This window comes from Saimiri boliviensis, chromosome 4, assembly GCF_048565385.1.
Source record: "Saimiri boliviensis isolate mSaiBol1 chromosome 4, mSaiBol1.pri, whole genome shotgun sequence".
Taxonomy (NCBI): domain Eukaryota; kingdom Metazoa; phylum Chordata; class Mammalia; order Primates; family Cebidae; genus Saimiri; species Saimiri boliviensis.
In genome coordinates, this window is record NC_133452.1 from 154,843,772 (window position 1) to 154,867,784 (window position 24,013).

General features: G+C 41.8%; 2 long non-coding RNA genes across 2 annotated transcripts; one reads left to right on the top strand and one right to left on the bottom strand.

Annotated features, from left to right (window-relative positions):
* The first annotated feature begins 170 nt into the window (after positions 1–170).
* Positions 171–15,502, top strand: LOC120361111 (uncharacterized). The gene is made up of 5 exons (XR_005577470.2): positions 171–671; positions 2,211–2,732; positions 11,919–12,166; positions 13,355–13,867; positions 15,352–15,502. It is a non-coding gene; the product is annotated as an uncharacterized LOC120361111 (long non-coding RNA).
* Positions 3,177–15,555, bottom strand: LOC141584402 (uncharacterized). The gene is made up of 3 exons (XR_012517453.1): positions 15,493–15,555; positions 4,911–5,036; positions 3,177–3,961 (listed from the first exon to the last, which is right to left on the bottom strand). It is a non-coding gene; the product is annotated as an uncharacterized LOC141584402 (long non-coding RNA).
* Positions 15,556–24,013: the final 8,458 nt, after the last annotated feature.

Sequence of the window (24,013 nt, forward strand, 5' to 3'; positions counted from 1 at the left end):
AAGGAGACCCGCGCGCTCCTCTCGCAGCTAATTTGGGATCATTAATTTAATCGGAAATGAGGTAACCAGTGTAGGAGACAGAGAAAGCCACCGGAGCATCAAATGGCAGCTCTCGGGAATCGATGAACTTGAGTCCGGACTCGGTGTTTTAGTGCAGTCCGCTACTCCCACCACCCCGCCCGCCCCTCCGCCCGTCCCGCCGCCAGGTGTGACCTCCACGCGAAGGAATCTTCTTCAGCTGGGCTAACATTGCCAACAGGTGTGGCACCTGGAGGACAGGGAGGCGCCTGCAGACTACCAGCGCTCAGCGCGGCGTTTTTGTTGCAGATGATTCTGGAAGGCCAGTAGGTGTCGGGCAACGTTTGACCTCTTTCAGGTGCTTAGAACTAGGTGTCTGGAAACATGACCCCTTCGCGTAAGTTTCTTTCTGAAAGCCACCGCTCTTGACTGTAAGCTGTATTTGAGAGACCTTTTGGCTGAGTTTACTTATGACCTAACGGTTAGTCACCAACTGAGGCAGGGCAGAGAATGATCAAAACATGTGTCAGGTTTTACACAACTCTGGCCTGCAAGAGCCTACGTGCGCCTGAAATAAAAAATAAACATACGAGCGAGGAAAGTGCAGAGCCCCGGAAATATTTTTTCTCACATTTTTGAAATGCCGTGTACATGTAAGTGGCTATTTAAATGTAACTACTACTGTTAACTCTTACTCATTTCTACAACTTTCTTCGCCTCCCCCCCCCCCCATTTAAAAATCGATGATTGTTAAGGTTGAAACCTCGGGTTGGTCTCTAAAGTGACATTGTTGGTCTCATTACAGCCTCTAGCGGACAGTTAACATCAGTTTCTTGAAAAGACTCTGATAGGTTTTGTTTTCGTTCACAAGCTTTGTCAAGGTGAAGGTTGGCACGTCAGAGCATAACCGAGTAAAATATCCCCCACCCCTATCCTCACCCCCGACCCCAACCCCCTACTTGGCAAAGTCGACTTCAGGAAGGAGCAGAAGCTTGTTGGCTTTATACAGAAAAGACGCATGCTTTGTGCTGCAGGTATTATTATTACTGGACTGTGAATAAACAGAAAGCTTCTGCTATTCATTTCAGTTTCAGACAGCTTTCATAAAAACTAAATTCATCTCAAATATTTTTATAACAGAAAATATTGGTTGCCATGTTTTTGGCTTAACTGCGATGTTTTTATTCCAACTCATAATCTGCAAACTGTCCAATCCACCTCCACTCTATTTTTAGACATCTTACATTTAGATAATTTTCAGTTAAAAAGCTAATATTGTAATTATTATGTTGGCACAACCAGTTAATTTACATGATTTTAACAACCTTGAAACACATAATTCAGATTAGAGTTAGTCAATTAATTTAAATGTTCTCTCAAGGAAGCTAAATATGTATATTACTCAAATGGTAAAAACAATAAGAAATGTGTCATTTACTTTCTTAGCCATTGAGATTAAAGCCATAAACTGCCACCAAAAGCTATAACTATTTCTTCCTGCAAGATCCAGCATAAACACCATACTCATGAAACAGTCTCATTACCTTTAGTACTGAAATATTTTGTTATCAGATGGCAAAATATTAAATGTACAATCACAAATAACAGACACTGATTCTTTAGAAACAAGACTTTCTCATGCAAATAAAAACTCAATGAGAAAGGGCAGAGCTTTCAAGAAGCTAGTAGGCAAATATATAGTACTATAGTCCTAGTCATAAAGCTGATGTTATATTTGTGCAAGCATAAGCCAACCTTTGGAATTACAGGAAATACATAAATAAGGCCCGATGAGCTTGACTCATAAACTGTGTTGTAGATTGCTTAAATGCCATGAAAAATAATTGTAATCACAGACCTATTTTACTGTTTTGGTGATATCTACTCTTGAAGATTTTAAATGGACCAGCAAATACATCATATAATTACATATTACACTCTTACTTCTTAAAGTGTAGTCTTTAAAGTAGCCGCAGCAGCACTAAGGAGTTTTTAGATGTTCAAAGTCAAGGGTTCTACCCCAGAAATACCAAATCGGAATCTTTCTTGAACCAGGTCCCTGGGTGATTCCTAAACACATGATCATGTGAAGAGCAGTGGTCGATACCACAGGGATCAAGCTAAATAAATTGGGGCACAGGTGCAGAAGTTAATTCCTCTATTTCTTTCTTTCTCCTTTTTATTAATTACAGCCTTTTATTAATTTGTGCATTGCAATGAAGAATTACTACATTATATGCTTTGGATAAATACTACTGCATTTTAAGAGCACAAATCTGCATCATTATTGCCGAAAGAGAATGCTCTGCTGAGGAATGTACTGGGGTCTTGAACATGAACATTTTCTTCATGGCAGCAGAGGGAGCACAAGAGTGCTTAATAAAACCGGCACACAGGTTTCTCCACATCACGACAGATTTTAAATTGTAGTAAATGTTTTCATTGGAAGTAGCCTGTTACGTAGTTCAAAATGAAGCCAAACAACCGAACAAACACAAACAGCTTCCCAGGTCATAACAACTATGTAATTGAACAGACTGGAAGTTGAAGAAAATAAAGATAAACTTCTTTAGAGTTTTAGGCTTGAATTGTTCAAAGAAATTGGACCTCAAAAGTGAAAAAGATGCCTCACCTTTGCTCTACTCAAAAACAAAGGTACCACGATACAGAATCAGGCAACCCTAACAGAGTCAGTTCACGGGACCCTACATCAGGTAAGTTCATTTCATTTGGTGTCATACAGGTTGGTTAAGGTCCATGGGCCTTTCCCTGTGTTTACATTCACAATAATTTTAGGGGTTTGTCCTTAATGCTTGCAGTGGTGAAGTTTTAGATTTCAGTTATACCTACGTTGCATTTCATACTTTTCACTACTCTTTTGTATTGCATCCTCAAAAACGCCCTTGAAGCAGATAAGATACGTAATAAAACCCAAGTATCAAACAAGTTATGGAACAAGGTCATGCTTTCATAATATTGAGTCATTTAATCGTTTTAATAATCCTTTGAGGTGTTGGTAAATGAGGGAAATTATACAGACTAAAGATACAGAACATTTTTATAGTTTTACAGGTTTTTCAAAGTTATTCTTAGTTAATATGTTTATGTATGTATTATTTACAAGCATTTATTCTACATCTACAATAACTGGACCTGAGAATATAAAATTGAGTAAGACATCTTAATATGCTAGGAGTTCAGAGCAGAACAAACTTTACCTTTGGAAAATTGTTAATTTTTACCACGATGAAATGCAAAGATTCATAGCTGATCGATCCAGCCCCTGCCAGAATCAATCAGACTTCCAAATAAGAGAATCAAACACTAGAATCATTAAAAATTTGGGAGGTAGTGGGGGAACAATTGTATAACTCTTGAGCAAAAGTTGACTTAGAAGCTAATATTAATATTTCAAATTTGTATGACAAACATGTGAAGATATAATGCGTATTTGATTTGACTGTCTTCCCTATCACAAAATCACATGAGTAAGTTGAGTTGGTAAACATTTATTTATTTTTATCTTTTTAAAAATGCTAACAAGAATTTCTCTCCCACACTAAGGAGGGTTTGCCAAGTTTCTGCCTGGAGCAATTTGTTATGGCTGTGTAATAAATCCCGGAAAGTTTGAATTTTTAATGGAAACACTGACAGAATAAAGAGGGTGTAATCCTACATATGTCATTTAAAAATCTGAGCAAACCGTAGTGTGCTTGCAAAACAAATATACTTTCCTTAGATTGCACTCACAAATAAGGCTGGGGACATGAGAAAAGTAAAACAAACTCAAAAGTGAAAAACACTCACACAATAGACTCTGAAGTCAGCTCACCACACCCAGACTAAAGTAACTGGGCTCTGTGCGTGGCACCAAGACTCTTAAAGGACATGCTTCTGAATCATCTTTCTTGACCCTCTACCAAACTGTAGCCAGACAGGCTTCCTGGTAATGAAAAGAGAATTATCATTAGTTAAGAGTGAAATTTAAGTCATTGTACTCAACCATTTGCCAACAGTCTATGATTTCACAGTACCCATCTTTGAAATATGACTCTATAATTAAAAAAGGTACCCTAAGTCTGCACTACTCATTATGTTTATTGAGCACTTGAAATATGTGATTAGTCCAAATTAAGGTGTGCTGTGTGAAATATTCCTCAGATTTTAGAAATTTGGTTTAAAAAATATATATTTTATATATAATATATATTATATATCATTCATTATATTAATTATATATATTTTATATATAATATATATTATATATCATTCATTATATTAATTATATATATTATATATACATGCAATATCTCAATTTTTATATTAACTGTTGAAATGAAAATATTGGGTTATTTTTTAATAGCATATATTGGGTTAAACAAAATATTAAATATTTTACCCATTTCTTTTTTTACTTTTTTTTTTTTTTTTCTTTTACACAGGGTCTAAGTCTGTCACCCAGGCTGGAGTGCAGTAAATCAGTGCAGTCTTTGCTCACTGCAACCTCCACCTCCCGGGCTCAAGTGATCCTCCCACCTCAGCCTCCTGAGTAGCTAGGACTACAGGCATGGGCCACTAGGCCCAGCTAATTTTTGTGTCTTTTGCAGAGATGGAGTTTCGCCATGTTGCCCAGGCTGCTATTGAACTCCTGGGCCTTGGCCTCCCAAAATGCTGAGATTACACCACACCCAGCCTCTTTTTACTTTTCTTAATGTGGCTACTACAAAGTTTAATATCACATGTGTGGAAGGGTTGTGTATTTCATTTCTAATGAACAATACTAGTACAGATATTGGGGCTGAGGAGGCACAGGAATTGGTTCTAAGTACCCACAGTTTGAGACCTTAGAATCCCAGCATGGCTCTCTGCAGTGATGTAGTAAAATAACTTACTTTTCTACCTTCCTCATGTTTCCCCCTTGCACTGTGTAGCACAGACCTTAGAGTGGTTTGTAATAATGATCACTGAGAGTAGACTGTCGGTGAATGCATGATCTCACTGGTAGATCTGTTACAGGCCTGCAAAACAAAAATGTATTAGGTTTATCTGTGACTCAGTCTTCTCAGGGGAGCTCTAGTACCTTGTCACCCTGGGAGGCTGATGGGAAACCTATGCTCTGTTTACAAAAGCAGGAGCACAGGCATCCTAGAGTTACAGCTGGTTTTGCTTCTTGTGGCTAAATGGTTTGGGGCTGATACCTTCTAGTGACAGATGGCTCTGGACATTGATAATGAAAATGATATAATTTGTTGCTTAACTAAAAAAAAAACACATCAAGGCCACCAAAAGGAAATGGTTTTTTTTTTTTAATTTCCTAATATATTTAGTACCGTATGATGCTCTGAAAAGAAGTAAGATGATTTTTCACCATCATTATTTATTTTGCAAGCATGACCTCGATAAGTTTTCATCAGTGCAGCTCTGACCAAGATTGAATGTAAGGCAAGGGCCTGTTAAGTCTCATAATTGATGGTCTTAGTCATCTAAAGAACATAGCTCTTCTTACATGGAAAAAAAACAGACAATATTTTAAGGCCTAGAATGAATGAGCTGAAGTTTGTTTGGTATTGGCCAGGAGCATTTGGAAATCTATTAAAAGCCTTTCATTAACAACTTGGCATTTTGTTTCCGCAAAAGAAATACATTTTCCAAATTAAAATCAAAGCCAGAAGCCACCATTGCTTGAACTGAAGGTAGTGGCGGCTGATGGGTTTTACATGTTAAGCTGAGGGTGCCTTTGAAATAAGATCATGGGCGACAACAGGCTGCAAAAATAAACATCAAATTTTGATGGAAGGAGCGAGCAAAGGTCTTTGTTGTTCTAACTTCATGACATTAAAATACGTGGCTATAAGCTGTCTTCGTTACTTCATTTTTCTTGAGTCAACATTGACCAGGAGACGCTGATCCAAATGAGGGTCAGAGTTTAAGAAAATTATTTTATGAGGAATTTACCAAGTTTACCCCCAAAGAGGGAGAGTTGGAGAAAAATGCATTGGCAAACTTTGCTTTTTGACACAAATAACTAGAGTTCACCAAGGAAACGGCCTGTGTCAGGATCTCAGTGACGGTTGTCAGGCAGTTTGATATTTGCAGAACCGTCTCTGTCAGGCCTCTCCAAAGTTTAACTGCTGGGAGATCTGGGAAGCTCTCAAGACCGGTGACTGAAGATACTGATTTGCTTTGTGTCTGAGACACAGACATAGAACGATGGCTACTGCCACAGATGCTTTCTGGCACAGCAGAGTAATAGCACTCAGACTTAAACTGTGAATTACAAACAATCCCTTTTTAAGTACAAAATGAATGCACAGAATGGAAGACCCTGTCAGCTAGAATACGACTAAATCAAGCAGAAGAAGACAGATTTTTCACTCATACCACTACAGCCAAATTTTTATTCTGCTAACTGCACTATCATGAGAGAACTTTTCTTCTTTGTCAGATATTAACAATTGTGCCTGGTGTTCCATTATCGGAACGCTAAGCATGTGGTTGTCATATCCTACTGCTCAAGGTCATCGCCAAGGTCTGATTGCGAAAATTCAAAAAATTGCAACCTCAGGCATAAAAGAGTTAAGAAAATTGATACATCATAATTATTACAAATATATGAGGCACTGGATGTGTTTCCTCTGAAGCCAATCAAATCACGGGATCTGCTTCCTAATTTCCCACACCTATTCCAGTTTAAAAGTTTAAAAGTTGTAGCTTCAATACCAGGAGTAAGAACACGTGACCCCTTCACTCCCAAGGGCTAGCTTTTCCGGCTGTCAATTTCATAATTATATTGCTCCGCCCCTTGGCTTAGCACTTCCTTTTCCCTCACTACCTTCTCTCCCCAACCCCCAGCAATGAATCATCATGACTTTAAAGAGACTTAGATGACCCAGTGTGAACTTTGCTGGCATCCTGTACATTCTTATGCCAAAAAAGGGGAGTTGCTCTTAGACAGAAACCAGCCAGACCCTGATGCAGATCTTGAAGGCAACAAGCTTGAGTGCCTATCTGGGAAGATCAGTGAGGAGTTAATTTTCCTCGAACACGACGGTGATTCATAATTGCATATCTTAGTTCATGATCTGGTTTTTAAGAACCTAGTTCGACCCTTTGTGCAGAAAGGAATATATCAGAGTGAAAAATGTTGGCAGATCTCCTTATGCAATCAGGGCAAAGGAATTTAAACCAAATTCAGCCCTTTGATTTCTCCAGATCTGGCTGAGGGTGGGGTTTCCATATTTGTGCTTTGGCAAATGTGTCCAATAATTAACTCCTCCTGATAGATGCCCCTAGTGTTCTTCCAGGTTATCATGTGCTTATTTGTGCATTTATTAAAGCCAGAAACATTTTTGCCCCTTCATTTTTTAAATACTGTTTCTGAGTAATACAGGTTAAATAGACAAGAGCCTTGCTTTTAAAGACTGTTCTCCCTACCTAAAGAGGTATGGGGGTATCATTAAATAACATTATGTGTGTGCATATCCTTTCTATATAGAAAGCCCTTTCTTCTCCTCCCTCCTTTTTTTTTTTTTTTGCACGGAGATTTTATCTTCATGCTTTTGAGATCCGGCTCAAGCATCAACACTTCTGTGAAGTCTTTCTTGATTATCACAGGAGTCTGCGGCTCTGCCCAATGTGTGAGTCAGAGAAGTGCTATTTTCTTATTCTTTTTATTTATACAATATTTTTTTAAACCTCTAACCGAAAAAAACAGGGCCATAAGCACAGATGGAGAGAGTATCCAAAGTGGAAGCTTCTCTTATTTGAATACTTCCTGCTACTCCCAAACCCATTTGACCTCCCTCACAGTTTCTCCCTTTGTTTATTGCTCCGATTATGTGACTCCCCTCCGCTGATCAGCTCTTCATGCAGCTTTCCCCTGCCCTCTGTTATGAGTTGAATTGTGGCCCCCAAAAGATATATCGAAGTCCTAATCCCAGTAACTATGAGTTTGGCCTTATTTGGGAGTAGGATTTTTGCAGATTTAATTAGTTAGGATGAGGTTTTACTGTTTTAGGGTGGACCCTAAATCCAATACAACTGTTGTCCTCATAAGGAGAGAAGTCACAGAAACAGAGGAGATATGGGGTAGATGACCACGTGAAGACAAGGCAGAGATTGGAGAATTGGAGATACGCTGCCACAAGCCAGGGAACGCCAGGGATTGCTGGCAACTATCAGAAGGTAGAAGGGGCAAGGGAGGCTCCTCTCCTAGAGCCTTTAGAGAAAGGATGGCCCTGTCAACACCTTAATTTCAGACTTCTTACTATCTTTTTGTTGTTGTTGTTGCCCAGGCTGGAGTGCAATGATGCAGTCTTGGCTCACCGCAACCTCCGCCTTCCAGGTTCAAGTGATTCTCCTGCCTCAGCTCCTGAGTCTCTGGGATTTCAGGCGCTCGCCACCATGCCCAGCTAATTTTGTATTTTTAGTAGAGACAGGGGTTTCTCCGTGTTCGTCAGGCTGGTCTCGAACTCCCGGCCTCAGGTGATCTGCCCACTTCGGCCTCCCAAAGTGCTGGAATTAACAGGCGTGAGTCACTGCGCCTGGCCAGTTTCAGTCTTCTAAATTCCAGAACTGGGAGAGGATACTTACCTGCTGTTTTAAGCCACCCAGTTTATGGTACTTGGCTACAGCAGCCCTAGGAGATGAACACACGGTCCTGGTGATATCCATGATGCCAGGTCTGCCGCATTCTCCTGTCTTCTCTTTATTTACATAGGTGGCCCTTTCTGCGTCAGATACTCCTAGGTCATCTGTTCTGGGTGTACTATTGGTCTTGCACCTATGACAATCCCAGTAAACAAAAGAAAAGGTCTAATGGAATAGAAAAATTTATAGAGTTCTAGAACGACTTCCCCATCATTCCGGAAAAACATCTGGCTTTCAGCCCCAGGCCTCAGGGAACACAGGGGCAGGACACTCCTGCACAGGGCCTCGGCTGGTGTCCACGTCCTCCTCCGCCCTCCTTAGCTCCCTCAGCTGGGAGCCCGATGCACCAGCAGCTTCCCTCTGCAGAAGTGGTCTTCCAGCATGTGGGGTTGGGGTGAAGAAGAGACCGAAAAAACTAAATGAATTTGGCGTTGAGGAAATACAATACTAACTGTTTGGCTTTCTTTTACTGTCTATTTATTTATTATTGAAATTTTTTTTTTTGAGACGGAGTCTCACTGTCTCCAGGCTGGAGTGCAGTGGTGCGATCTCAGCTTACTGCAACCTCTGCCTCCCAGGTTCAAGCAATTCTCCTACCTCAGCCTCCCTAGTAGCTGGGATTACAGGCCCCCACCACCAGACCCACCTAATTTTTGTATTTTTAGTAGAGACGGAGTTTCAACATGCAGAGCAGGATGGTTCCTATCTCTTGACCTCGTGCTGGGATTACAGGCGTGAGTCACTGCACCCAGCCTTTACCATCTATTTGAGTGTTATCAACGTGCTTATGAAGACCTTGGTCTTTCTGATTCTCCTTTTTCAAAAAGCAACGGGAAATTCATTTGTTTCAAGAAGTTTCCCTCAGTGGGTGGAAGGGGAGGGCTCACACTCAAGCCAGAACACCAAGGAAGCCCTCTTGTGACGGAGAATGCAGTTCTTATATGCAAATCTCAGACAATGGCAACTCCATTTTTCCACCTGTTCCAAACGGGATCTTGACTCTGTTGTTCAGATCGCACATCCAATTTGCCAAAAATCCAACTAGATCTACCTTCAAAACATATCCAGAATCTGACCATTTTTCAGCCCTGAGACTGCTACCACTGGCGTTAAACCACCACCGTCCTTCATCAGGGTTACTGCGGCAGCCTCCGAAGTCGGCCCTTGCTTCCCCAGTTACGGGCCCACATCACACTTTACTCTTGGCATTAGTTGATGCCACAGCTCTGCTCAGTGGTGCCCAAGGGCTACCCCATAGTCAAGTAAAAGCCCCTCATGGCCGACAGGGCTGCCCTTGATCAGGTCCTCAGCTCTTCTGATCTCATCTCTCACTGTGCCCGCTCCCACATTGCCAGCCTCACTATCCTCTTTGCTGGTCCTCAGACAAGCCAGCTGTTCTCTTGCCTCAGAGCCTTTGTATTTGCTGTTCCCTTGGCTTGGAATGCTTTTCCCTCTGGTGTTGACATGGCTCACTTCTTCACCTTGTTCACGTTCTTTTTTTTTTTTTTTTTTAAGACAGAGTCTTGCTTTGTCACCATGCTTGAGTGCAATGGCGTGATCTTGGCTCACTGCACTCTCTACCTCCCAGGCTGTGATTCTCCTGTCTCAGCCTCCCGAGTACCTGGGACTACAGGCATGTGCCACCATGCCCAGCTAATTTTTGTATTTTTGGTAGAGACGGGGTTTCACCATGTTGGCCATGATGGTCTCGATTTAGTTTTGTTTTTTTGTTTTTGTTTTTGTTTTGTTTTTGTTTTTTGAGGCAGAGTCTGGCTCTGTCACCAGGTGCCAGGCTGGAGTGCAGTGGCACGATTTCGACTCACTGCAACCTCTGCCTCCCGGGTTCAAGCAATTCTTCTGCCTCAGCCTCCTGAGTAGCTGGGGCTATATGCACACACCACCACACCCAGCTAATTTTTGAATTTTTTAGTAAAGACAGGGTTTCACCATGTTGGCCGGGATGGTATCAATCTCTTGACCTTGTGATCTGCCCGCCTCGGCCTCCCAAAGTGCTGGGATTACAGTTGCGAGCCACTGTGCCCAGCCGTACTTCTTTTTTTTCTAAGAATTAACCTCCTAATGAAGCCTGCTGTGAACACCACACTGAAAACTCTACTCCCTGACTTTCCTGGTCCACCCTGCCCTGCTCATTTATCCCATACATGTATCATCTTATAACATTCTATGCCATCTACTTTTTGTTTGTTTGTTTATTGTCAGGAGGGCAGTTTTTTGTTTGTTTGTTTGTTTGTTTTTTCTGTCTCATTCATCTAGAATAGTTCTTGGCATATGATAGACACCCACTAAATAGGCATTGACTATTACATGAAGTAGTCAATAATATTTCCAGAACCGACTACGTGCAAAGTTCTATCAGCCTCAACACAATGAGTATCTCATTAGGAGCTAATCCAATACTAATCCATCTTGTCCACACTATGGTATAATACATGTTCTCTTTACTTGACCTTTGCCTTAGTGTCGGCCATGACTGTTAAGGCTGAATTGGAATGAGCTGAGTCTCACATTCAGGCTTTGCAGATGTCGTTTTATTTCATCCCCAAGAGGGTACTATGAGATAGCGATCATGATTCTCACTGACTGGGTGATTAAACCAAGGCTTGGAGTTTAAAGGACCTCACCAAAGTTCAGGGTCATCCAGCACTGGTTTCAAAGTGAAGTTATCCACCTATGCAGCCTGAGAATTGTTAGCAAGCCATTACCCGGATGAAATACGACAGTTAGAGTCATAACACTGCATTGCAATCTTTTGGCTAAGAAACCATTTTTCATACCAATCTCTAGTTTTTGGATTATACATGAATTATGAATAACACCTATATCACAGAAGTTAAAGCTAGTGTGCTTATTGAGAACTGAGTATTTCTCCCTAAGCGAATTGGCTTCAGATCAACCTAAGTGGTTTCCCAACTAACAAAATTATATTCCAGTTTATAATTTTTACTCATGCTACTATGCGAGCTGGAAGTGACTCTCACTTGAAGTTCATGCTTGAATTCCTAGAACTCTTTCCTATTAAAATCCTGTCTAAAGCATCCCATTACAGTAAGGACAAAGGAGATTGTAAAAGGCCAACATGAATTCTCAGGCCTTATTTAATGACTTAATTTCCTTCAATTACTCTGGGATCCCGCAAGCTTCCCAGAATCCTCTTTGACCACAATCAAAGCATAGTGTCTGAAAGTAGCCTGGCCACACAAAATGTGCAAAACACTGTAACCTCTCCACAGCCTCACTCCACTTTGCATTTGAGGGAAATGATTCTAGAAGCTGAAATAGACCAGAGTTCAACAGTCTGGGAAATTTGAAGAAGAAAAAAGAAAAAAAAGAAAAAAAAAAAAAAAAACATCGAAGTCCTGCATTTGCAGAGATGTGAAGAGAACCCAGCTTTCTGAAGTTGGAAGGAAGTGAGAAGACCCTATTTGTGGCTGCAGGAGAGGAAAAGAAAAGGGACCCGCAAGGAAACTACCAACAGATGGTAAATACATTTTTAATTCTTCTGTCATACTGTGTGGACTTGTGCACATTTGTCCTGCTGTGTTAGGCTCCCGAAATAGCTAGCCATGGAATCGCAGAACAGCTCTGCTGCAATCTGAGATTTAGGAAACCATGCTAGCTGACAAAACAGGAAAGGCTCATAGTAGGGTGGAGTGGGTTTGCTCCCAGTTTGCAGCTCCACCATGTGGCATCTGCTGTCCTTCTTAGTGCAGGAAAATTCTCTCACATGCCAGGTCTCATTGGTGATGTTTTGAAACATACTATCTCAAATTGCCCTCTGAGCCCTGGTTAAAATTATTAAATGTTGGCCGCCGGACATGGTGGCTTACACCTTTAATTCCAGCACTTTGGGAGGCTGAGGTGGGCAGATCACCTGAGGTCAGGAGTTCGAGACCAGCCTGCCCAACATGGCAAAACCCCACCTCTAATAATATATATATATATATATATATATATATATATATATACAAAAAGTAGCCAGGCATGGTGGTGGGTGCCTGTAATCTCAGCTACTCAGGAGGCTGAGGCAGGAGGATCACTTGAACCTGGGAGGCGGAGGTTGCAGTGAGCTGAGATCACACCACTGCACTCTAGCCTGGGCAATAGAGCAAGACTCTGTCTCAAAAAAAAAAAATTATTAAATGTTGACACTATGTATATGATAACTCTCAAAGGTTAAAGAGAGTGAGATCTATTGATTAATGAATCTTGAGTCCTCCAGGGAATATCACAGACACACGTGGCAGCCCAGAGCTCTTCACCGTGTCTTCCTCATACTTTCAGTTGTGAAATAATGTTCCCATAGAACGTAATGGGAATTCCAGTGCCAGAAAATGGGTTGTTCTACAAGAACCTAAGGAGGTAGGACACGAAAGCACATTCAGTTGACTCCACATCTGAGAAGTGACCAGTGATTTGTACCAGGAATGAGTTAGGTTCCCAAACCCGACACCATCTCCCAGTGCATTTGCAAAAAACAAAAACAAAAAACAAAAAACAAAAAACAAAAAAAAATTTGATGAATCCAACTGGATGCAGAATAACGAGGAGAGGGTCGCCTATTACTTAATTACAGTATAAAAAATATAGCTATGCAATACCATTTCGTTAGAACTGGAAGGATCCTTACAGAATCTAGTTCAATTTTTTTTTTTTTTTCATTTTATAGACAGGAATCTGGGCCAAAGAGTTGCAGGAAATTAGCAAAGATCATACAACTAGCTCATGGCAAATTCAGCACTGGAACCTAAGACATTGCCCGCCTAGTCCTGTGTTTGCTTTCCTCTAGCCCTCATTGAAGGTGGACATTGCTGTGATGAGCAAAACCCAATTCTAGAAGACTTCGATCATGGGAGCCCTCACGCTTGGGTTCTTATAAAGCAAGATGATGGCGTTTCTGTCTGGTCTGTAGATGTTTGGGAAACTGGTTGATATTCTTTACAAGTAAGGTTTCAAGCTAAAATAGATTTGTTAATTTCTGTCCTAAACCCCTGTGGGTCGTCTGATTATATAGCTACCACACTATTTGACACAGCTGGGATCCTCTTTTCATGAAATAGCAGGGAAGATTGGTGGATAAGGATTAAAAAGCATTGGCAGAGGAGACTGGGAGACTCACACAATTACTTCCACCCAGTGCCTTCCTGGTCGAAGAACTTCTCCCAGCCTCTTGGAGAGAGAGGTAAGTGGGAAGAAAGGAGATTTTTATCTTTTTAGTCAACGAAAGGAAAACAAAAATGTTAGTACTGCTCAATTGGATGAAATCTTGATTTCACATGGTTTAAGTTTCTACAAGACTAAATATATTCTTTGTTCAAAATTACTTATATATTCATAGATAACTTTTCCAGTGGCTACATATGTAGTTTGTTAATAAAAACTCTTCTCATTCAGCTGTTTTTTTAAGAGTGTTCTTTCCTGTTTTCTAAAAAGTTAATCAGTAAGCGCTTCAATAGCTAGTTTGGCAGTAAGGTCTCTTAAATTTTGCAATTCTAGTCAGCATTTTGCTTTGTTATTTTGCAAAATATTTCAGCAATATTTTATGCTACTTTTGTTATTGTTGTTTTTGAGACAGTGCCTTGCTCTGTCACCCAGGCTGGAGTGCAGGGGCATGCTCATGGCTCACTACAGCCTCAAACTTCTGGCCTCAAGCAAACTTCCTGCTTCAGCCTCTGAAGTAGCTGGGACTACAGACGTGCACCAACACACCTCGCTAATTTTTTTTTCTTTTTTGTAGAGATGGGAGTGTCATTATTGTTACCCAGGCTGGTCTCGAACTCTTGGGCTCAAACAATCGTCCTACCTTGGCTTCCCTAAGTGTTGGGATTACAGGCGTGAGCCATTGCACCTGGCCTTATTTTTGTGGTGGCAAAAAAGTTCTATGTGTTAGATATACATATGGAAATTTTTGTTTTGAGAATTAATTTTATCATGTTGAATGTTCTTAGAAATTTACTATCTATCTCCATGGTCTAGTAATGGATTTGGAGGTGGAGGAGGGTAAGAATTATCTTAAGTGAATTATTTTCAGTAGAGCAGTAATGAAGGCACACTTTAGGTTATTTCATTCTTAGGATCCAAATTTGATTATCTAGCTAAGATCACTGGGGACATTTGAAGCTTTAATAATTACAGATCAAGGCCTCAGGAAAAAAAAAGAAAAAAGAAAAAAATTACATTTACTACACATTCACACAGCCTTTCAGAGAGTTACCAAATGAGGGCCTGCTTGGCTGATTTAAAAAATAGATTGATATCAAGATTCCATTTTAAGAGTTCAAGCTCTGTTGACATAAAAACAAAAGTTAGATTTAAACCATTGCTTTGTATAGAATGGTTAAACATTGCTTATTTGAGAGAGTAAAACATGTAAGCTATTGATTTTACGGTACCTTTTGGAGGACAGCTTTAGGATTTTTCCCCTAGAAAGTTTTGAGGCCATAATTTTTGCTACAAGTACCCTGTTCCCTTACGTGCCAGCACAGCTTGGAAGCTGCCTCTGCTTCTAGGCCAAAGGCTCTCTCTCCCCCTATTGCCAGATGCCAGTTTCATGCTTAGGCTCCCATGATCCTCAGAAACCAATCAACTTTTCAGTAAAATCCAGTGACAGCTCTGTTTTACATAAAAGCATGCGGCCTGAGGATATAATACAGTTTTGCATTTTAGGTGGACAAGAAGAAAAAGCAAGCATCCAAATTGCTGAGAGAGAGTTTCAAGTGGAGTAGCCATCATGAGAGCCAGAGGGTGGCTCGCAGTATCGTACCCACTCTTCCTGCAGCCGGTCCAGCCCCCGCGCGTAGTACTCACGCAGCAGAAACCGCTGAAGTACAAATCATTCTACAGTGTTCTCATCCTGCTGTAGCACTGGTTAGTAGCATCCATGAACTGAAGAAGTGTTGAGCAGGTCAGCTCCCCGAGGCCAAAATTTCCTCCTTGGGGTATGAAAAGAAACACATGAACAAATTCCCCTCCATACAACAACACAAAGGAATCTCACATTGTTGGAAAATACAAAAGAGACCAGACATAAAAGAATGCTTGCTCTACTGTTCTGTTTGTACAAAGTTCAAAATTATGAAAAACTGGTCAGTTGTGTTACACTAATTATAATTGTTTACCTTTGATGAGGAGAGAGGATTAAAATTAGAATGGGACATGATGGCGGCTTCTAGGGTGCTAGAAAGTTCTGTCTTAACCTGGGTGGTGGTCACAGAGGTTTGTTCACTTGGTGACAATGCATTTAGAATAATGCTATTCTAAAATATTATAATAGGGCCAGGCATAGTGGCTCATGCCTGTAATCCCAGCACTTTGGGAGGCCGAGACAAATGGATCACTTGAGGTCAGGAGTTCAAGACCAGCCTGGCCAACATGGCAAAACCCCGTCTCTACTAAAAATGCAAAAATTAGCAGCCATGGTGGCAGATGCCTGTAATCCCAACTACTCAGGAAGCTGAGGCAGGAGAATCGCTTGAACCTGGGAGGTGGAGGTTGCGGAGAGCCAAGATGGCACCATTGCACTCCAGCCTGGGCAACAGAACAAGACTCTGTGTCAAAAAAATGTAGCATTTTGGTCAGGCGCAGTGGCTCATGACTGTAATCCCAGCACTTTTGGAGGCCGAGGCGGGCAGATCATGAGGTCAAGAGATGGAGACCATCCTGGCCAACATAGTGAAACCCTGTCTCTACTAAAATACAAAAAAATTAGCTGGGCGTGGTGGTGCACATCTGTAGTCCCAGCAACGTGGGAGGCTGAGACAGGAAAACTACTTGAACCCGGGAGGCAGAGGTCGCTGTAAGCTGAGCCAAGAAAAAAAAAAAAAAAAAAGAAGACAAGTTCAGGAAAAAAGACACAAAACCCCATGGTAGGGCAGTGGAAACTCTTATGCATGGCTTCAGAGAGTGTTAATTGCAACTGCTGTTCTTGGTTGACTGTTTGGCATTATTTACTGAAGTTAAAGAGGTGTATATTCAGTGATCCAGATTTCCACCCTTGGGTAATATCCAAGAGAAATATGTACACATGAGCACCAGAAGAACAGCAACTCTATTCACAGCAACCCAAACTGAAAACAAGTCAAAATATCAACAGTAGAGTAGATAAATAAAATGTCATATATCCAAATTTGAAATACCATACAGCACTGAAAACAAATGAGCCGGAGTACTCTCACAACATGGATGAAACTTAAAAATTAAATGGGCCGGATGTAGTGGCTCATGCCTGGAATCCCTGCAGTTTAGGAAACTGGGGCAGGAGGATCACCTGGGGTCAGGAGTTCGAAGCCAGCCTGGCCAACATGGTGAAAACCCATCTCTGCCAAAAATACAAAAATTAGCTGAACTTGGTGGCAGGTGTCTGTAATCCCAGCTACTCCAGAGGCTGAGGCAGAAGAATCGCTTGAACTTGGGAGGTGGAGGTTGCAGTGAGCCAAGATCGCACCATTGCACTCCAACCTGGGCTACAAGAGTGAAACTAACTCAAAAAAAAAAAAAAAAAAAATTAAATGGTAAAAGGCAAAAAACCATATGCTTCCATATACAGTGCTTAAAGTTCAAAAAGTAAAAAAGTATAGTATTTAGCACTGTATAGTGATGAAACAGTAAAACAAAGCAAGGTCTTGCTGTTGCCCAGGCCGGAGTACAATGGTATAATCATAGCTCTCTGCAGCCTCATCTTCCTGTGCTCAAGTAACCCTCCTACCTCTGTGTCCCAAGTAACTGGGACTATAGGCGCATGTCACCATGCCCAGCTAATTTTTAATTTTTTGTACAGACGGAGGTCTTGCTATGTTACTCAGTCTGGTCTCCAGCTCCCGGGCTCAAGCAGTTCTCCTGCCTCGATCTCTCAAAGTGTTGGGATCACAGGCATCTGCCACCGTGCCCAGCTCTGTTCTATTTCTTGACTTGAGTCACGGTTATGTGAATATTTTATAAAAATTTTTTAAGTTGTACTTTTCTCTATCATGTACTTCAACGAATGTATGTTATATTTCACAGTAAAAAGGATGTTAAAAATCACATGAACCCCAATTATTTAGATATAGTTATAAATTGAACACCTTGATGTATGTATACTCCTGGCACATCTTTAATGCAATATACTCTGTCCACATTGCTTTGTAACCTTTTTTTTTAATTAATGATATGCCCTCTCAAAAGAATTCCTCTTTAGATTTTTTCCATTTCCACTTAATTTTAACTAAAAGTAAATAATCATACAAGCTTTCTACCCCTCTGGAAGCCTAAAGCCATAGAGTGGTTTTCAGGAAATTAGGTTGCTTTAGCCTAAGCTACATTGATTCATAAACCAATCTACGGGATTTTGCCATAGCTCATGGGAGACTTTTCTTTCTCTGTTAATAATGCTGCTGCTTCAGCAGAGGAAAGCCTCTTTCAACCTCTTCAGAATGCTAGCTCTGCCAAAGGACAGGCCAAGCAATGAGGGGAAAGGCCAGCAGAGCGGAGTTGGGGGCGGGGGTTGCCTGGGGCAGGGAAGGGAGATCACCTTACAACTGGTTGCAGTGTCTGCCATGCTGAGCTCATGCCGAGGCTGTCCTAGACAACAAAAGGAAGCAGATTTCGAAGTGATCTAGGGACTAAATTTTTAAAAAGCAGTTTCATTGCTTTTTCTTGCCCCTGGGATGGGGCCAGTGTGTTCCCTCTGCCTGGAACACACTCCCCTTTCCCTTTGACCAATCTCCAAGCACTCTCCCTGTTCTCCTTCACTGTTTTCATCATCATAGCCATTCACAGTCAAAGAACCCGTCAATGAGCATCCAAGCCCGATGGGGACCACGCAAGAACCTCATGGCACCCTGTACTCACCCTGCCACAGCATTCATCAGAACTCACTCTTTTCTTTTTTTTTTTTTTGAGACAGAGTTTCGCTCTTGTTACCCAGGCTGGAGTGCAATGGCGCGATCTCGGCTCACCGCAACCTCCGCCTCCTGGGTTCAGGCAATTCTCCTGCCTCACCCTCCTGAGTAGCTGGGATTACAGGCACGTGCCACCATGCCCAGCTACTGTTTTGTATTTTTAGTAGAGACGGGGTTTCACCATGTTGACCAGGATGGTCTCGATCTCTTGACCTCGTGATCCGCCCGCCTCGGCCTCCCAAAGTGCTGGGATTACAGGCTTGAGCCACCGTGCCCTGCCCACTCTTTTCTTGTCTACGAATACTCTACCGATCTGTAAACTCCATGCACACAAGGTCAGTCTGTTTCACGGTTGTCATGCCAAGCACCAGGATATATTGGGCCTCAAGAACATATTCCTTGGATGCATGAAAATCAGTGTGAAACGTGAAGTGAGATGGGATCTGGGGTGGGGGAAGGATTTGCTTTGTATTTGTTTGTTTATTTTAGAGACAGGATCTAGCTCTGTTGCTCAGGCTGGAGTGCAGCGGTGTGATCATAACTCACTATAGCCTGCAACTGCTGGCCTCTAGTGCTCCCCCTGCCTCAGCTGTAGCTAAGATTACAGGTGCACACAACCATACCTGGCTACTTTTCTTTCCTTTCCTTTCTTTTTCTTTCCTTCTCTCCTTCTTTCCTCCCTCCCTCCCTTCCTATCTTTCTTTCTTTTCTTTCTTTCTTTTTGATGGAGTCTTTCTCTGTCACCCAGGCTGGAGTGCAGTGGCATGATCTCAGCTCACTGCAACCTCCACTTCCCAGGTTTAAGCAGTTCTCCTACCTCAGCCTCCCAAATAGCTGGGATTACAGGTGCACGGTGCCATACCCAGCTAATTGTTTTGTATTTTTAGTAGAAACAGGGTTTCATCATGTTTGCCAGGCTGGTTTTGAACTCCTGACCTCAAGTGATCCACCCGCCTCAGCCTCCCAAAGTGCTGGGATTACAGGCGTGAGCCACTGCACCTGGCCACCTGGCTAATCCCTTAAAGTGGGTCTTGCTGTGTTGCCCAGGCTGGTCTCAAATTCCTGGCCTCAAGCAGTCCTCCTGCCTTGGCATCCCAAAGTGCTGGGATTACAGGCATGAGCCACCGCACCTGGCCAGGGAGGGATTTAAACTACGCTTCCCCAGTCCCTTCATCTTGTACAGCACAAATAGCTTCAGGTTGTCCAATCTGAAGAAATATGCTAACACAGGACGGCACAAAATTAAAACATCGACAACTGTTCAGTTTCAAATACCTACTGGTAATAGCAGTTTGCATTTGTATACTGTTTGATATTAAACAGTTTCACGGATTATACAATTTCGGCAACAAAGCCTCTGAGGCAAACTGGGACGATGTTAATACCACCATTTTGCAGATTAGAAAATTGTCTGAGAAAGGGTAAGTACCTAGTCCCACATTGCATGGATCAGTTTCTAGTGCAAGCCATGGACTAGTGACCCCTTAGGTGCTTGAAGGGAAGCAAATAGAGTGTGTACTTCATACAGATATATTTTCAGGGACAAGGGATGTTAAATAATATGACATCTTTCTGATTTTTTTATCCTCAGTAGATATTTCTTCTCTGTTGGAGTGTATCAAGAGAGAAAGGTAAACAGTCACATGTTCATCACATTCTTTATGCAACAGTAGTTAAAAGACATTCATCTGGACTCAGCGCATCTATCAAACATAGAAAGATTTCATCACGTGCTGACAGTGGGGAAACGGTTTTGGCTTTTGTTGTCTTACACCTTCTCTGAACATAAGCTTTTTTCCTTGTGGTGATCTTGGCAGAAGAAATACAGTAGTAGGACAAAGGGGTTGGAGGAAGAGAAAGAAAAGAAAGGTAGAAGAAGATGGTCAGACATCGACAACGCGAACAGGAGAAAGGGGTGGAGAGCGATGGGGTGGGGTCAAGGGAAGGACCCACAGCAAGCTTTGATTGTCCGAGTCGTGCTACTTAAGAAAACCAGAGGCAGCCGCATTGCCTGGGATCTGGTTAGAAATTGAGAATCTCAGCCCCCAACTCAGACTTACTAAATCAGATTCTGCATTTTAACAAGATCCCCAGGTACTTCCTATGCACATTACAGCTCAAGAAGCCCTTAGTTGCCCCCAGCCAGTCTGAGCCAGTCCTGATTAGTGTCATCAGCCTTAGACCTATTAATAGATGAAACTGGTTTGGTTGCCTAGAGACATGGAAATCTGGTTGCTCGGTTTAGACTCCAAGCCTCACTTTTCTCTTACCACTTTGGCCAAAGCCTTGTGACTCCCGATCTGCCTCAGTTTCTCTGCTGAGTATTTCAGTTCTCTGCAGAGGTTGGATCGTTGTACTGAATCCCAGCCCCCTAAGCCTGGGTCCTGATTCTCTGCCAAACTCTGGCTCTCCCCCACCTTCCCTTGGGAAGCAGGATGTGATTTCCTACTCTGGTGGCATCTTCTGGCTCGGGGCCCGCTGTGACTGGACTGACCACCTGGAACCATGCCTGATTGTGAGTACTGTCACCTGGACATCTTCCAGAACTGTACTCTGCTGGCTGAAAAGACTGACTCTGATATCCACACAGTCTGGGCCTCTGAGCTACTCACACCCTCTGACAGCTACACATGACCTCCCTGGCTGCCCCGTGGGGATTGGCTAGCTTCTGGCCCGCTGGGTCTTTGCTTCCTTTCCCACTGGTTCATGTTGATGTGGTCTTGGCCTGCTCTGTACCCAAATGTCTCCTACAAAGGCGGAGGAGGCCACAGTCCCTTCTCTGTATTCACATCCGTGGCTCCATGGGCCTGTTTCTGTGTGGGCCTTGAAATTCCAAAGACTATTCTTGTAATTCTTGAAGTAAAAGGTATTCTAAAAGTCCTAGATGACTTCGTACAAACAGGCTCAGTGGTTTTTGCATAGCTTGTATTTTGGGCTCTTTTTCCAAGGTGGGGAAAAACTTCTTTGTTACCTGACTTACTTTATCAACACAAGGCCAATCCATACAGAAACTTAGTAATTTCTCTGGTTATCACACAACCATTTTACTTTGACTGTTGGTGGTGTGCCTCCTGCCATGCTCGATTTATGGTGGCACATTACGCCAAGTGTATCACATCTGCCACTGTGTTGTAAGTCAGCATAAAAATGCCCATGAAGTTCAGAACAACCAGGTTGGCTGTCGGCGAGGAGGCCAATTTGTAAATGAACATTACTCTCCATTAATGAATAATAGAGCATGATTTCTTTAGAACGGTTGCATCTTTTTTTTTTTTTTTTTTTTTTGAGATGGAGTCGTCTCGGTCTGTCCACCAGGCTGGAGTGCAGTGGCGCAATCTCGGCTCACTGCAATCTTTGCCTCCCGGTTCAAGTGCTTCTCCTGCCTCAGCCTCCTGAGTAGCTGGGATTACAGGCACGTGCCACCATGCTTGGCTAATTTTATGTATTTTTAGTAGAGATGAGGTTTTACTGTGTTAGCCAGGATGGTCTCGATCTCCTGACCTCGAGATTCACCCGCCTTGGCCTCCCAAAGTGCTGGGATTATAGGCATGAGCCACTGTGCCTGGCCAGTTGCACCGTTTTTATTCCTAAAAATTATGCTTGTGGTGATTACAAATAAAGAGGTGAGGGGAGAAGAAGAAAGAAAACAGAAAGAAGGAAGTGTGGCAGCACCCACAGTAGCTAAGTAATGGCGTGGGAGTTGTTTCCATTATTTACATACATAACACTTTTCACAAGAATCCAAATGTCTTACAAAAGAAAATACAGCACAAATTGCAATAAGACTCAGCAACACAGTAAGATATAAAGAAAACAATTACTCAAGGGAAGATTCAAATCTAACATAAATCATTTGCCTAGAAAGAATGGATAAGTATCCACTGACTCAATCTGCTCATGTAAAAGTATGCACAGGGTGGTGTTTGCCAAGTAATATGCAAAACAGAGGTAAAAGATAGTAATAAAAGTATGTCTAATATCATTTGAATGAGAAATACCTATTATTTAAGGAAGTCACTCCAACTTCTAAAGTTGCATGACAATCTCATTGACTTAGTAGATACACACACACACACACACACACACACACATTTTCCAAAAGGCACTCTTGGCTGAGCAAAATCAAAGGTCCTAGCAAGAAATTACTCAAGACCAGAAAGATTATAAATAAATAGGAAATATAAATTTTCATTGGCCAGTCATGGTTCAGTTTCATTGCGCCTTTCTAAAGGACCAGATTAACTCAGGATAGACTTTAATTGCCAAATCATGAAGAAATGATATTAGAAGTTTGAGTAAAAGCGCCAGTTTTGAGGGATATCATGAAAGTACTCCTTCAGTTGCTTTCAGTTTTGTGTCTGCTTTTATGTCATAATTTGAACAAACTTCCTTCCATTTAACCGACCATTCAAACTTTGGGAAAAAGGGAAGCCCAATACAGTACAGGGATTTTTTTTTTTCCCCAGGGAAAATCGCAAAAATGTTGCAGAAGCTTAAAACCTGATAACTCTACAGAACGTCACATCACTGCTAATGCTATTACATTAGTGTGTGTAGTTACAGTCAAACCACTCACAATTACGAGGTCATTTGTCTTCTTTGTGTCTCTTTTGTTTTCACAAGTCACTTGGTGAAATCAACGAAACTACATCATCCCTCTGAGGATTCAGCTGTGGAAGAAGCAGCCACTTGCTCATCTTTAGGGTAGCTATTATTAGCTTGCTTTGATTTTCTCATACGATACATACTCATGCTTATTAAGCTGTTTGCAGGCTTCCTTTGTCATATTTTTCCATGGATATGCTATTGCTATGCAGTGCACTCCGGTGAAACCCAGAGGTATCGTTTCCATAGGCCTTTCTAAAATGAATGTAATTGTTCTATCTTTTAAAACATGATTTTTAAAAAATACATTTGCAACAATAGTGAACATTTCTACAGAAAATATTACTGGATCAGCACTAGATTGAATAGTATGGACCCACATTCCTTTGCCAAAAATTCTTGCCCACCCAGAATTTGTGAATATGACCCTATTTGGAAATAAGCTCTTTGCAGATATAATCAAGTTAAGATGGTATCATACCAAATTAAGGTGAGTCCTAAATCCAGTAGCTGATATCCTTACAAGAGGGCCATGTGGAGACACAGATACACATGGGGAGAAGATGGCCACATTAAGACAGAGGCAGAAACTGCAGTGAGGCAACTACCAGCCAAGGAATGCCCACGCTGGCCAGCAGCCAGCTGAAGCTGGGAGAGAGGCTTGTGCTATGGACTAAATATTTGTGTCTCCTGAAAATACGTATGTTGAAATACTAACCCCCAACTTCCAATACAATGGTATTAGGAGGCAGGGCCTTTAGGTCATGAGAGTGGAGACCTCAAAAATATGATCAGTGCCCTTCTAAGAACAGATGCAGAAGAGATTATGATTGTTTTTCTCAGCC